This window comes from Mustelus asterias, chromosome 3 (assembly GCF_964213995.1).
Source record: "Mustelus asterias chromosome 3, sMusAst1.hap1.1, whole genome shotgun sequence".
Classification (NCBI taxonomy): Eukaryota; Metazoa; Chordata; class Chondrichthyes; order Carcharhiniformes; family Triakidae; genus Mustelus; species Mustelus asterias.
In genome coordinates, this window is record NC_135803.1 from 78,115,200 (window position 1) to 78,128,762 (window position 13,563).

Sequence of the window (13,563 nt, forward strand, 5' to 3'; positions counted from 1 at the left end):
AACAAAGAATTCAGCAGCATCATTGCAAGCTTGTGCCGAATTACTTTGAGCATTAATTGAAATCTGCTGAATTTGAAAATGTACATGGAAATTGTTGACAAAAAGAGAGTAAAACATGATCTTCATGTTTTTGCAATCATCTGGCACTAAAAGCCATGCTGCGCCCACAGACTTAACAAAATGCAGTATGCTCAGCAAGCACTGGAGAATAATAGGGCAAGGGTTCTCAACTGGAGGTCCATGGCTCCCTGGAAGTTGGCAAGAAAATTTCAGGAGGACTGCCAGCTGTTTTGTCACCTCAGTCATTAGACCTATATATTGGATTGAGTGGCATTGTCTAAAGACAGGGCAATTCAGTTTCTTCGTGTTGGACACTATTTTCATATGGCTAGACAAGTTCTTTTGTATCTCACTGACTTCTACAACGGCATTTATATGTTTTTTGTTACAGCCTTACTCATTTCCATGTTCGTAACTACTTACTGCTGGAAAAGGTCATTGACCTGGGAACAACTTCATAGAATCATAGAATCCCTACAGTACAGAAGGAGGCCATTCGGCCCATCGAGTCTGCACCGACCACAATCCCACCCAGGCCCTACCCCACATGTTTACCCGCTAATCCCTCTAACCTACACATCTCAGGACTCAAAGGGGCAATTTTTAACCTGGCCAATCAACCTAACCCGCACATCTTTGGACTGTGGGAGGAAACCGGAGCACCCGGAGGAAACCCACGCAGACACGAGGAGAACGTGCAAACTCCACACAGACAGTGACCCAAGCCGGGAATCGAACCCAGGTCCCTGGAGCTGTAAAGCAGCAGTGCTAACCACTGTGCTACCGTGCCGCCCTTAGTTGACCTCAGCAAACTGCAGACTGAACTTTGACCCGAGAACAAAAGGGCATTGCTAAGCCATTTAGAATCATAGAATCATAGAATCCTACAGTGCAGAAGGAGACCATTCAGGCCATTGAGTCTGCACCAGCCACAATCCCACCCAGGACCTATCCCTATAACTCCATGCATTTACCCTAGCTAGTTCCCCTGACACTAAGGGGCAATTTAGTATGGCCAATCCACCTAACCCGTACATCTTTGGACTAGCACTATCAAATACTGATATTGGTTCTGTTTTACTCATTACTGTGCCCTGTTATAATAAATAATCAACAATGGCCGGGGTATATGTTGATGAACTAATCAAATCACAGTGAATTGTGGCCACAATGGACAAAATCACCCATCGACTGATTAGGTCACTGTAGTCACTCAAAATCCTGATTACAAGTCAGCCTGCAGCAAAGAAGGATATAAAAATCTTTCAGTTCTGGGTCAGGGGAGGAGAAAGACAGGTGAAAGACAGAGCGGGAGAAGAAAGGAAGAAGAAAATAGCTGCTTTGTAGAGGAGTTTGGCTGGTCACCAGTTCCATGGAACCCATTTCACCAATGGAAGACAGACCGGGTGGGTAATAGTAAGCAAACCTGAACACTAAGTAGATTTTGTCTTTGTAGTTTTACTCAATAAAGAAAATTGTGAATGGATTTGCAACAAATTTCGGATGGCATCTCATCTTGCAATTCTAATGTTTAGGAACTAAAAAGTGGCAGATGGAAAGCTACATGTCAGAAACATGTTACTCAGGGAGCGATATGAGGAATTCACCCCACACTGATTTTACTTACTAAGTAAAATAATGGGAATTCCTTCTAGAAAACTGGAGCTGAAGACAGGAATTTTTAAATGTATGCTAGAACTTTCTGGGTTGGTCACGACGGCAGGATCTTCCAGTCCCACCGATGGCATTCCCCCACCATGGATTTTTCAGTGGTGTGTGGAGGATTCAAAGGGAAATCCCATTGACAGTGGTGGGACCAGAAGATCCCCCACTGGTCAACAGCAGGCCGCCTCCTGCCGCTGAGAAACATGCTGCAGGGAGGCCAGGGAATCTCATCCGTATATTTATTCATATGAGCATCACTGGCAAGTGTCATGTTCCAATTCCAATTCTCTTCTTGTACCTAGTAGTTAACTAAGGCAGACATTCATTCATTTCCGTAACTAGTAATTCCCAGAACAGGTTACTAGTTTGTTGCCAAGAGCTTATAGCTTGAGAGGTGCCACTCCATATTAAGCATGGCTGACCAGGAGTCTCTCTAGCTCTTACTGCCTGGCATTGACTTGTTGGATAGATTTGCAGGTTGACACTCAATCTGACCATGTTTTGAATGCACCTTCCTTGGCCATTCATACTGAAGGGTTCAATTGGGCAGCTCACCATCACCTTCTCAAGAGCAATTTTGTATGAGTACATGATAGCTTCACAGTGGTGACATCCCTGCCTCTGAGCCAGAAACTTCAGGTTAGAGTCCCACCTTAGGACTTGATGTCCAAGGAAGATTCATTCATAACGCGGTCAAACAGATTGAGTATCAGCCTGCAAATCCATCCAACAAGCCAATGCCAGGTGGTAAGAGCCAGAGAGACTCCTGGTCAGCCATGCTTGATATGGAGTGGCGTCCCTTAAGCCATAAGCCCCTGGCAACAGACAAGTAACTTGTTCTGGGAATTACTAGCTATGGAAACAAATGAATATCTGCCTTACTGAACCACTAGGTACAAGAAGAGAATTGGAATTGGAACATGAATAAATATACGGGTGAGATTCTCTGGCCTCCCTGCAACCTGTTTCTCAGTAGCGGAGGCGGCCTGCTGTTGACCAATGGTGGGATCCTCTGGTCCCACCACTGCCAGTGGGATTTCCCATTGCATCCACCCCAAAGCTGGAAAATCCCGCCCAAGGTCAACGGATCTTTGCATTGTCTGCGTCTCGCCTGCTATGATTCCTGTGGCAGCCAGTAAGGTAAAGTGCCGCCCCATGACTGTGTTCCCTTATCACACCACTTCATAATGTAACTAGTATTTACAAAGGATCTGAAATATGTTCAACACCTTAAGTCTCTTAACCCAAAAGGCTTATAAAAGTTAAACTTGGAATTACCAGAGGCAACATCAGTCGTGAGAGAGTGCATGCCATGTGACATTGGAGCCAAAAAAGGGAGGTGCCCATGGCAAGACCTTATTGGGATTCAGTTTTGTTCTCCATTCCAATGTCTTGAGCCTGAGTTAACAAAATAGCTGAAGAAGGTATTGTTACTGTTTTCCATACACTGCAGCCACAGAGCTCATGGTCAGGTGCTTCCGGAATGAACAAAGAAGAAATAAAGGAATAGCCCTTCAGTCTTCTAAGCCTGCAGGGAACATACTGCCTGACTGAACTAAACCCCCTACCCTACCGGGTACTATATCCTTCTATTTCCATCCTATTCATGTATTTGTCAAGACGCCCCTTAAAAGTCACTATCGTATCTGCTTCCATTACCTCCCCCAGCAGTGAGTTCTAGGCACCCACCACCCTCTGTGTAAAAAAGAGGGCACTGTGAGGAGGTAAAGGCGAAGGTAAGAGTTTAATAAATTTTCTTAAGTAATTTATTTGGCTATAGAAATATTGGTCACTGGAGATAAGTGCTGCACTTGTGAGATGTGGGAGATCCATGAGGCTTCCAGCTTCTCGAACGACTACATTTGCAGGAAATGCACCAAACTGCAGCTCCTCACAGACCACATGGATAAGTTGGAGCATCAGTTGGATGCACTTAGGAGCATGAAGGTGGCGGAAAGCGTCATAGACCGGAGTTTTAGTGATGTGGCGACACCCAAGGTGCAGGCAGATAGATGGGTGACCGCAAGAAGGGGCAAGCAGTCAGTGCAGGAGTCCCCTGTGGTCATCCACAGGCAGAGTGAGAGCTGAAGGGCTTTGGCTCAAAACGGCCTTCGGCGAGAAGGGGCAGAGGCGAGAGTAGGTTTTTTTCTTTTTCAGAAAGTTTTTTCCTGTTTTTCCCCAGAGTAAAAAAAAATGCCAGGCAGGATGTTGGAATTCTCCTCTTGTAGGATGTGGGAGATTAGGGAGACCTCCGGTATCCCTGACGACAGCACCTGCAAAAGATGCATTCAGCTGCTGCTGCTAGCAAAGCATGGTAGGGAACTGGAGAAGGAGCTTGATGACCTCCATCTAATTCGGGAGAATGAGAAGTAAATAGACAGTAGCTTTAGGGAGATAGTTACACCTAAGCAGCAGAGCACAGGAAATTGGGTTACTGTAAGGAGAGGAAATGGCAATGTGAAAGGACAGGCAGAGCAGGGTTCCCCTGTGGCCATACCCCTCCACAACAGGTATACTGAATTGGATACTGTTGTGGGAGATGCTTTACCTGGGACAAGCTGCGACAGCCGGAACTCTGATACTGAGTCTGGTTCTACAGCGCAAAAGGGTGGGATGAAGAAGAGGAGAGCAGAAGTGATAGGGGACTCAATGGTCAGAGGTACGGACAGGAGGTTCTGTGGTCGGGACAGAGACTCCCGCATGGTTTGTTGCCTCCCAGGTGCCAAGGTCAGCGATGTCTCTGATCGTGTGCACAGCATTCTAAAGTGGGAAGGTGATCAGCCAGATGTCGTGGTACACATTGGTACAAATGACGTAGGAAGGAAGAGTGAGGAGGTCCTAAAGAGTGAGTACAAAGAGCTTGGAAGGAAGTTAAAAAGCAGGACCCCGAGGGTAGTAATCTCAGGATTGCTACCTGAGCCACATGCCAGTGAGGGCAGGAGTAGGATGTTTGGGCGGATGAACACGTGGCTGAGGAACTGGTGCAGGGGGCAAGGTTTCCAATTCTTGGATCATTGGGACCTCTTCTGGGGCAGGTGGGACCTGTACAAGAGAGACGGGTTACACCTAAACTACAAGGGGACCAATATACTTGCAGGGAGATTTGCTAGTGTTATTGGGGAACGTTCAAACTAGATTTGAGGGGGATGGGAACCAGAGTGCCACAGCAGATAGTGGAGCAGGGGTAAAAAGACAGGTTAGTTCAAGCAAAATCACAAATGGAAGGGTAGAGTGTGGTGGAAATAATGTTTTGAGGTGTGTCTATTTCAATGCCAGGAGTATTGTGGGGAAGGCAGATGAGCTGAAGGCGTGGATAGACACATGGAAATATGACATTATAGCCATCAGTGAAACTTGGCTACAGGAGGGGCAGGACTGGCAGCTCAATGTTCCAGGGTTCCAATGTTTCAGGCGGAATAGAGGCAGAGGGATAAAAGGTGGGGGGGTGGCATTGTTGGTCAGGGAAAATGTGACAGCGGTACTCAGGCAGGATAGATTAGGGAGCTTGTCTACAGAGGCCCTATGGGTGGAGCTGAGAAACAGGAAAGGTATGACCACATTAATGGGGTTGTATTATAGACCACCCAATAGTCAGCGAGAATTGGAGGAGCAAATCAGCGGAGAGATAGCTGACAACTGCAAGAAACACAAAGTTGTGATAGTAGGGGATTTTAATTTTCCACATATAGATTGGGACTCGCATACTGTTAAAGGTTTGTAAAATGTGTTCAGGAGAATTTTCTACATCAGTATATAGAGGTGCCAACTAGAGAGGATGCGATATTGGATCTCCTATTGGGAAATGAGTTAGGGCAGGTGATGGATGTGAGTGTGAGGGAACACTTTGGATCCAGTGATCATAATGCCATTAGTTTCAACCTGATCATGGATAAGGATAGATCTGGTCCTCGGGTTGAAGTTCTGAACTGGAAAAAGGCCAAATTTGATGAAATGAGAAGGGATCTGGGAAGTGTGGATTGGCACAGGCTGTTCTCTGGTAAGGATGTAAATGGAAAGTGGGAGGCCTTCAAAGGAGAAATTTTGAGAGTGCAGAGTTTGCATGTTCCTGTCAGGATTAAAGGCAAAGTAAATAGGAATAAGGAACCTTGGTTCTCGAGGGAGATTGTAACATTGATTAAGAGGAAGAGAGAGTTGTATGAAATGTACAGGGAGCAAGGAACAGATCAGATGCTCGAGGAGTATAAAATGTGCAAGAAGCTACTTAAGAGGGAAATCAGGAGGGCTAAAAGAAGACATGAGGTTGCTTTGGCAGACAGAGTGAAGGAAAATCCAAAGAGCTTCTATAGGTATGTTAGGAGCAAAAGGATAGTGAGGGATAAAATTGGTCCTCTTGAAGACCAGAGTGGTAGACTGTGTATGGAACCAAAAGAGATGGGGGAGATACTAAATGTTTTTTTTGCATCTGTATTTACTGAGGAAACGGGCATGGAGTCTACGGAAATAGGGCAAACAGGTAGGGAGGTCATGGAACCTTTACAGATTAAAGGGGAGGAGGTGCTCGCTGTCTTGAGGCAAATCAGAGTGGATAAATCCCCAGGACCAGACAGGGTATTCCCACGGACCTTGAGGGAAGCTCGTGTTGAACTTGCAGGGGCCCTGGCAGACACATTTAAAATGTCAGTATTCACGGGGGAGGTGCCGGATGATTGGAGGGTGGCTCATGTTGTTCCGTTGTTTAAAAAAGGTTCCAAAAGAAATCCGGGAAATTATAGGCCAGTAAGTTTGACATCGGTGGTGGGCAAGTTATTGGAAGGTGTGATAAGGGATAGGATCTACAAATATTTGGATAGACAGGAACTTATTAGGGAGAGTCAACATGGCTTTGTGCGTGGTAGGTCATGTTTGACCAATCTATTAGAGTTTTTCGAGGAGGTTACCAGGAAAGTGGATGAAGGGAAGGCGGTGGATGTTGTCTACCTGGATTTCAGCAAGGCCTTTGACAAGGTCCCTCAAGGGAGGTTAGTTAGGAAGGTTCAGTCTCTAGGTATACATGGGGAGGTAGTAAATTGGATTAGACACTGGCTCAATGGAAGAAGCCAGAGAGTGGTTGTGGAGGATTGCTTCTCTGAGTGGAGGCCTGTGACTAGTGGTGTGCCGCAGGGATCGGTGTTGGGTCCATTGTTGTTTGTCATCTATATCAATGATCTGGATGATAATGTGGTAAATTGGATCAGCAAGTTTGCTGATGATACAAAGATTGGAGGTGTAGTGGACAGTGAGGAAGGTTTTCAAAGCTTGCAGAGGGATTTGGACCAACTAGAAAAATGGGCTGAAAAATGGCAAATGGAATTTAACGCAGACAAGTGTGAGATATTGCACATTGGAAGGACAAACCAAAGTAGAACGTACAGGGTAAATGGTAGGACTCTGAAGAGTGCAGTTGAACAGAGGGATCTGGGAATACAGGTACAGAATTTCCTAAAAGTGATATCACAGGTGGATAGGGTCGTAAAGAGTGCCTTTGGTACATTGGCCTTTATAAATCGGAGTATCGAGTATAAAAGTTGGAGTGCTATGGTAAGGTTATATAAAGACAGGAAGAAGTCTCACAACACCAGGTTAAAGTCCAACAGGTTTATTTGGTAGCAAATACCATAAGCTTTCGAATAAGCTTGCTACCAAATAAACCTGTTGGACTTTAACCTGGTATTGTGAGACTTCTTACTGTGCTTACCCCAGGCAACGCCGGCATCTCCACATCAAGGTTATATAAGGCATTGGTGAGGCCGAATTTGGAGTATTGTGTACAGTTTTGGTCACCTAGTTACAGGAAGGATGTAAATAAGGTTGAAAGAGTGCAGAGAAGGTTCACAAGGATGTTGCCAGGACTTGAGAAGCTGAGTTACAGAGAGGGATTGAATAGGTTGGGACTTTGTTCCCTGGAGCGTAGAAGATTGAGGGGAGATTTGATAGAGGTGTATAAGATTTTGATGGGTATAGATAGAGTGAATGCAAGCAGGCTTTTTCCACTGAGGCTAGGGGAGAGAAAAACCAGAGGGCATGGGTTCAGGGTGAAAGGAGAAAAGTTTAAAGGGAATATTAGGGGGGGCTTCTTCACGCAGAGAGTGGTGGGAGTGTGGAATGAACTGCCGGATAAAGTGGTAAATGCGGGGCCACTTTTAACATTTAAGAAAAACTTGGACGGGTTCATGGATGAGAGGGGTGTGGAGGGATATGGTCCAAGTGCAGGTCAGTGGGACTAGGCAAAAAATGGTTCGGCACAGACAAGAAGGGCCAAAAGGCCTGTTTCTGAGCTGTAATTTTCTATGGTTCTATGGTTCTAACAAATATACCGTTTTGGATACTGTTGGGGGAGATGGCCTATCAGGGGATAATAGCAGCAGCAGCAGCCAGAGCAGTGGCACTATAGCTGGCCCTGTCGTTAAGCAGGGAAGGACAAAGAGCACTAGAGCAATAGTTATAGGAGACTCTATAGTTAGGGGTACAGATAGGGGCTTCTGTGGATATGGAAGAGACTCCCTGGTGCCAGGGTCCAGAATGTCTCTGAACGGACAGAAAGCATTCTGAAGGGAGAGGGTGAACACCCAGAGGCAGTGGTACATATTTGTACTAATGACATAGACAGGGTTGTAAGCTCAGGATTATTCTCTATGCCTGTGCCAGTGAAGCTAGAAATAGGAAGATAGTACAGCTCAACACGTGGCTAAACAGCTGGTGTAGGAGGGAGGGTTTCAGATATCTGGACCATTGGGATCTCTTCCAGGGCAGGTGGGACCTGTACAAGAAGAACAGGTTGCATCTAAACTGGAGGGGCATAAATATTCTGGCCAAGAGGTTTGCTCGTGTCACACGAGAGGATTTAAATTAGTTTGGCAGGGGTGGGAACCAAAGCAAAGGTGAATTAACTGAAGGGGAAGTAGAGAGTAGGGCCAGTAAGACTCAGGATGTGGTTGCTGATCAAAGAGGATCTGATGGACTGAACTGCATTTGTTTCAATGCAAGATGTGTAACAGGTAAGGCAGATGAACTTAAGAGCTTGGATTAGTACTTGGAACTATGTTGTTGTTGCTATTACAGAGACTTGGTTAAAGGAAAGACAGGATTGGCAGCTTAACATTCCAGGATACAGGTATTTCCGGTGGAATAGAGGGGGGTGTGAAAGGGGTAGGGGAGCTGCACTACTGGTTAAGGAGAATATCACAGCTGTACTGTGTGAGGACACTTCGGAGGGCTCGTACAGCGAGGCAATATAGATAGAGCTCAGAAATAGAAAGTGTGTAGTCACAATATTGGGGATTTACTATAGGCCTCCCAACAGCCAGTGGGAGATAGAGGAACAGATATGTAGGCAGATTTTGGCAAGGTGTAGAAGTAACAGAGTTGTTGTGGTGGGTGATTTTAACTTCCCCTATATTGACTGGGACTCAGAGCTAGGGGTGTGGATGAAGCAGAATTTATAAGCAGCATCCAAGAGGGCTTCTTGAAATAGTACACAGATAGTCCAACTAGGGAAGAGACCATTCTGGAACTGGAATTGGGGAATGAGCCCAGCCAGGTGGCCGATGTTTCAGTTGGGGAGCAGTTTGGGAACAGTGACCACAGTTCAGTAAGCTTTAAAGTACTGATGGATGAAGGTGCTAAATTGGGGGAAGGCTAATTACAACAATATTAGGCAGGAACTGAAGAATGCAGATTGGGGGCAGATGTTTGAGGGCAAATCAACATCTAACATGTGGGAGGCTGTCAAGTGTAAGTTGATAGGAATTCAGGACCGGCATGTTCCGGTAAGGATGAAGGATTAGTATGGCAAGTTTCGGGAGCCTTGGATAAGGAGAGATATTGTGAGCCTAGTCGAAAAGAAAAAGGAAGCTAGAAGGCTGCAAATACACAAAGCAAGTGTAGAATTCAAGGAAAGTGGAAAGAAACTTAAACAAGGAGTCAGGAGGACTAAAAGAGGTCACGAAAAGTCATTGGCCAGCAGGGATTAAGGAAAATCCCAAGGCTTTTTATACATATATAAAGAGCAACAGGGTAGCCAGGGAGGGGGTTGGCCCACTCAAGGACAGGGGAGGGAATCTATGCATGGAGCCAGAGGAAATGGACGAGATATTAAATGAGTACTTTGCGTCAGTATTCACCAAAGAGAAGAACTTGGTGGATGATGAGTTTGGGGAAGGGTGTGTAGGTAGTTTGGGTCATGTCGAGATCAAAAAGGAGGAGGTATTGGGGGTCTTGAGAAACATTAAGATAGACAAGTCCCCAGGGCCTGATGGGATATACCCCAGAATACTGAGAGATGTAAGGGAGGAAATTGCTGGGGCCTTGAGAGAAATCTTTGTATCCTCGCTGGCTACAGGGGAGATGATGTGGAGATGCCGGCGTTGCACTGGGGTAAACACAGTAAGAAGTTTAACAACACCAGGTTAAAGTCCAACAGGTTTATTTGGCAGCAAAAGCCACAAGTGGCTTCTTGTGGCTTTTGCTACCAAATAAACCTGTTGGACTTTAACCTGGTGTTGTTAAACTTCTTATTGTACAGGGGAGATCCCAGAGGATTGGAGAATAGCCAATGTTGTTCCTTTGTTTAAGAAGGGTAGCAAGGATAATCCAGGTAATTACAGGCCGGTGAGCCTCAGGGAGTCCATGGTAGGGAGATTATTGGCTCTTTCATCTTTGCTGAGTTCAATTCCTGGCTTGGGTCATTGTCTGTGTGGAGTTTGCATGTTCTCCCCATGTCTTCGAAACAGGATTTACTCCCACTTGGAAATAAGTGGATGTATTAGCGAGAGGTACATGGTTTTGTGAAAGGGAGGTCGTGTCTCACTAACTTGATCGAGTTTTTCAAGGAAGTGACGAAGATGATTGATAAGGGTAGGGCAGAATGGATAGATTGGCTTCGTGTCACAGTCGAGGCGTGACAGAAAATAAATATATTATATACACTCAAAAGAATGGAAACCCGCTGAGCAAACCATATATCTCCAGCTGGTCACCTGATGCCTTGCAACAGTTTCAAAGTAACAGACAGGGAGTCTGGTCCAGCTAACTTCGAACAAAGGAAAACCTTCGCAGGTCATCATCTCCCGTAATGGTGCCATTGACCAAGGCATTAGCGGTCCTAACGTAATGGTTTCGACAAAGAGAGTGGCAGTTAGTTAACCCAACAGTGTCTCCAAAATCAAAAAAGAATCCTGGCTCCCATTAAATCTCGATTCCAGCCTTAGGAATATATACCCTGTGTCCAACATTGAGGAGGTATGTCACATGACATCCCCCCAAGCTGCACTGTGATCCTATCTGTTGGAACTGAATTCCAAGAGTTCCTGGTTGACTTTCAAAGTGAACAGAACTCCAGGCAACAGCCTGTGCAGTCTATCATCAAGCGGGTGGCAGCAGAAAGAAATCTAACCCTCATCGAACCTGCCAACCACTGGAACCTTGGAACATGCCACCTGACTGACTCATTCTAAATGCCTTCTCCTGTCATGGAGATCTTGTTCTGGAAAGATGGGGCATTCTACAATTAGGCAACCTTCACTCGGAAGGAACATTCCAGTTGACTTCTGATCCTGGACTCTGGACATGTAAAATTGATACTTGTATTTTATTGTGGTCGTGCCTTGAATCCTTTTCCTTTATCCCCCATTTATTGAATGAGCAAAACTCTTCTCTTGCGTGTGTTTGTGTGTAAAAATAAACCAACTCTTTTGTTTTCATCTTACCTTGAGTTTGCTGTGCAAGTTATTTTAGAGGATTAGAACATTCCCAAATTTAAGGATTGGCAAAAATATGCCACCAGTTAAGGAGGAAATCAGAAATTAAAAAGACACCTTTCTGTTTATGGGCAGGTAGAGAGTGGGAATCCAGGACAGTTTAAATTGACCGTCTCCTGTCCGTTAAATTCGTCTGGTCACTTGTGTCCTTTCAATACTTATGGAAAGGTTGGTAAGGATGAAAGATGGGGAAGGGCTGGCAGCTACTTCTGGCACAAGAGGATGCATGGTCATGAGTTCATAGAGTCATAGAATCCCTACAGTGCAGAAGGAGGCCATTCGACACATCGAGCCTGCACCGACAACAATCCTACCCAGGCTCTATTCCTGTATCCTCACATATTTACCCTGCTAATCTCCCTGACACTAACGGATAATTTAGCAAGGCCAATCCACCTAACCCGCACATCTTTGGACTGTGGGAGGAAACTGGAACACCTGGAGGAAACCCATGCAGACACGGGGAGAACATGCAAACTCCACACAGACAGTGACCCAAGCCAGGAATCGAACCCAGGTCCCTAGCGCTGTGAAGCAGCAGTGCTAACCACTGTGCTGGCTCAGCAAAGATGAAAGAGCCAAAAATGAGTCCTGACATTCAAAATGGAGAATGAGCACCAGACAAGGAGGCAGTGGCGTAGTGCTATTGTCATCGGACTAGTGATCCAGAGGTGCCATAGAGCATCATGTATGTTAAATTCTTTACTACTGAGGGATATTCTCAAGAACTTATTCCACAGACAGGCATCAGGGAACACAGACATTTATTGCAGGCTTACTTGCTCCACACTCCAAATGACAACTACCTTATAGCGCCAGGTTCAATTCTGGCCTTGGGTGACTGGCTATGTGGAGTTTGCACATTTCCCTATGTCTGCGTGGGTTTCCTCCGGGTGCTCCAGTTTCCTCCCACAGTCCAAGGATGTGCAGGTTAGGTGGATTGGCCAAATTAAATTGTCCCTTAGTGTCCAAAGATGTGTAGATTAGGGGAATCAATGGGGTAAATACTTGGGATTACTGGAATAAAGCGGGGGAGTGGGCCTGTGTAACTTACTCTGTCAGAGAGTTGGTGCAGACTCGATAGGCCGAATAGCCCCCTTCTGCACTGTAGGAATTCTGTGAATCGATGGATTTCTCTCATGTGCCATCCTTCTCCACCATTATTGGGTGCGGTCTTGTCATCATTATTCCAGTGTTCTCCAGTTAGAGCAGTTCCCTCACCTTCCATTCTTTCCGCAGTTAGATTCTTGGTAACTATCTCTCGGATTCGAGCAGGGACTGGAGTTAGTGTCGCACCCTCTCCTTCTCCACGTACTGTCAGAGTTTTATCCTCTCCACTCACCTCTGGGTTCAGTACAGTGTCTTCTAGTTTCTGAAATAACAGGAAAGCAATAAGCTGATCAGGTGTGTGTGTACACACACATGCACACGCACACCAATGCCATGGTTTCCCTAGGCACTTCAAATAAATAGACGTGGAAAACCTTTAACCCAATTGCTTGTTTGGTGCTATTTTGTAAAGTTTTCATGCAGTTTGCCAAATCCTTTATCACCATTAAAATAGCAGAGGTGCAAAGAGAGAGCAAGGGAATGTTGAACCACAGAGGGAAGAATACCAAATGCATGTGCACTTGCATGTCCTTGAAAAACTGAGAAAGGAATGGGAGCGCTGGTCACCGAGATCAACTCCCAGAGACGTGCCTGAGGACTTGGCTTGGGTGCAAGAAAAAGTTCAAAGATTAGTCAAGATCAGTAAATGTATCTTCACTGATACTGGGACGAGTGGGACACATGCCCCAGGAAAAGTGGGGGGTTGCGAGGGGCGCACGTGCCCCAGGAAAAGGGGGGGGTCGAGGGGGGGCACGTGCCCCAGGAAAAGTGGGGGTGGGTCGAGGGGGGCACATGCCGCAACCTCTTCTGCTACTCAGTGCACCACAACCTCGTTATTCACCCACCAGCAATCAGAGCTCATGCCAAAAGGCTCCACATGCTGCAAACCTCATGTCTACATCTTGCTGCATTTACATTCTTCCCACTATTCAGCTATGGCAGGCACATTGCCCAAACAAATTGCTGCACACTC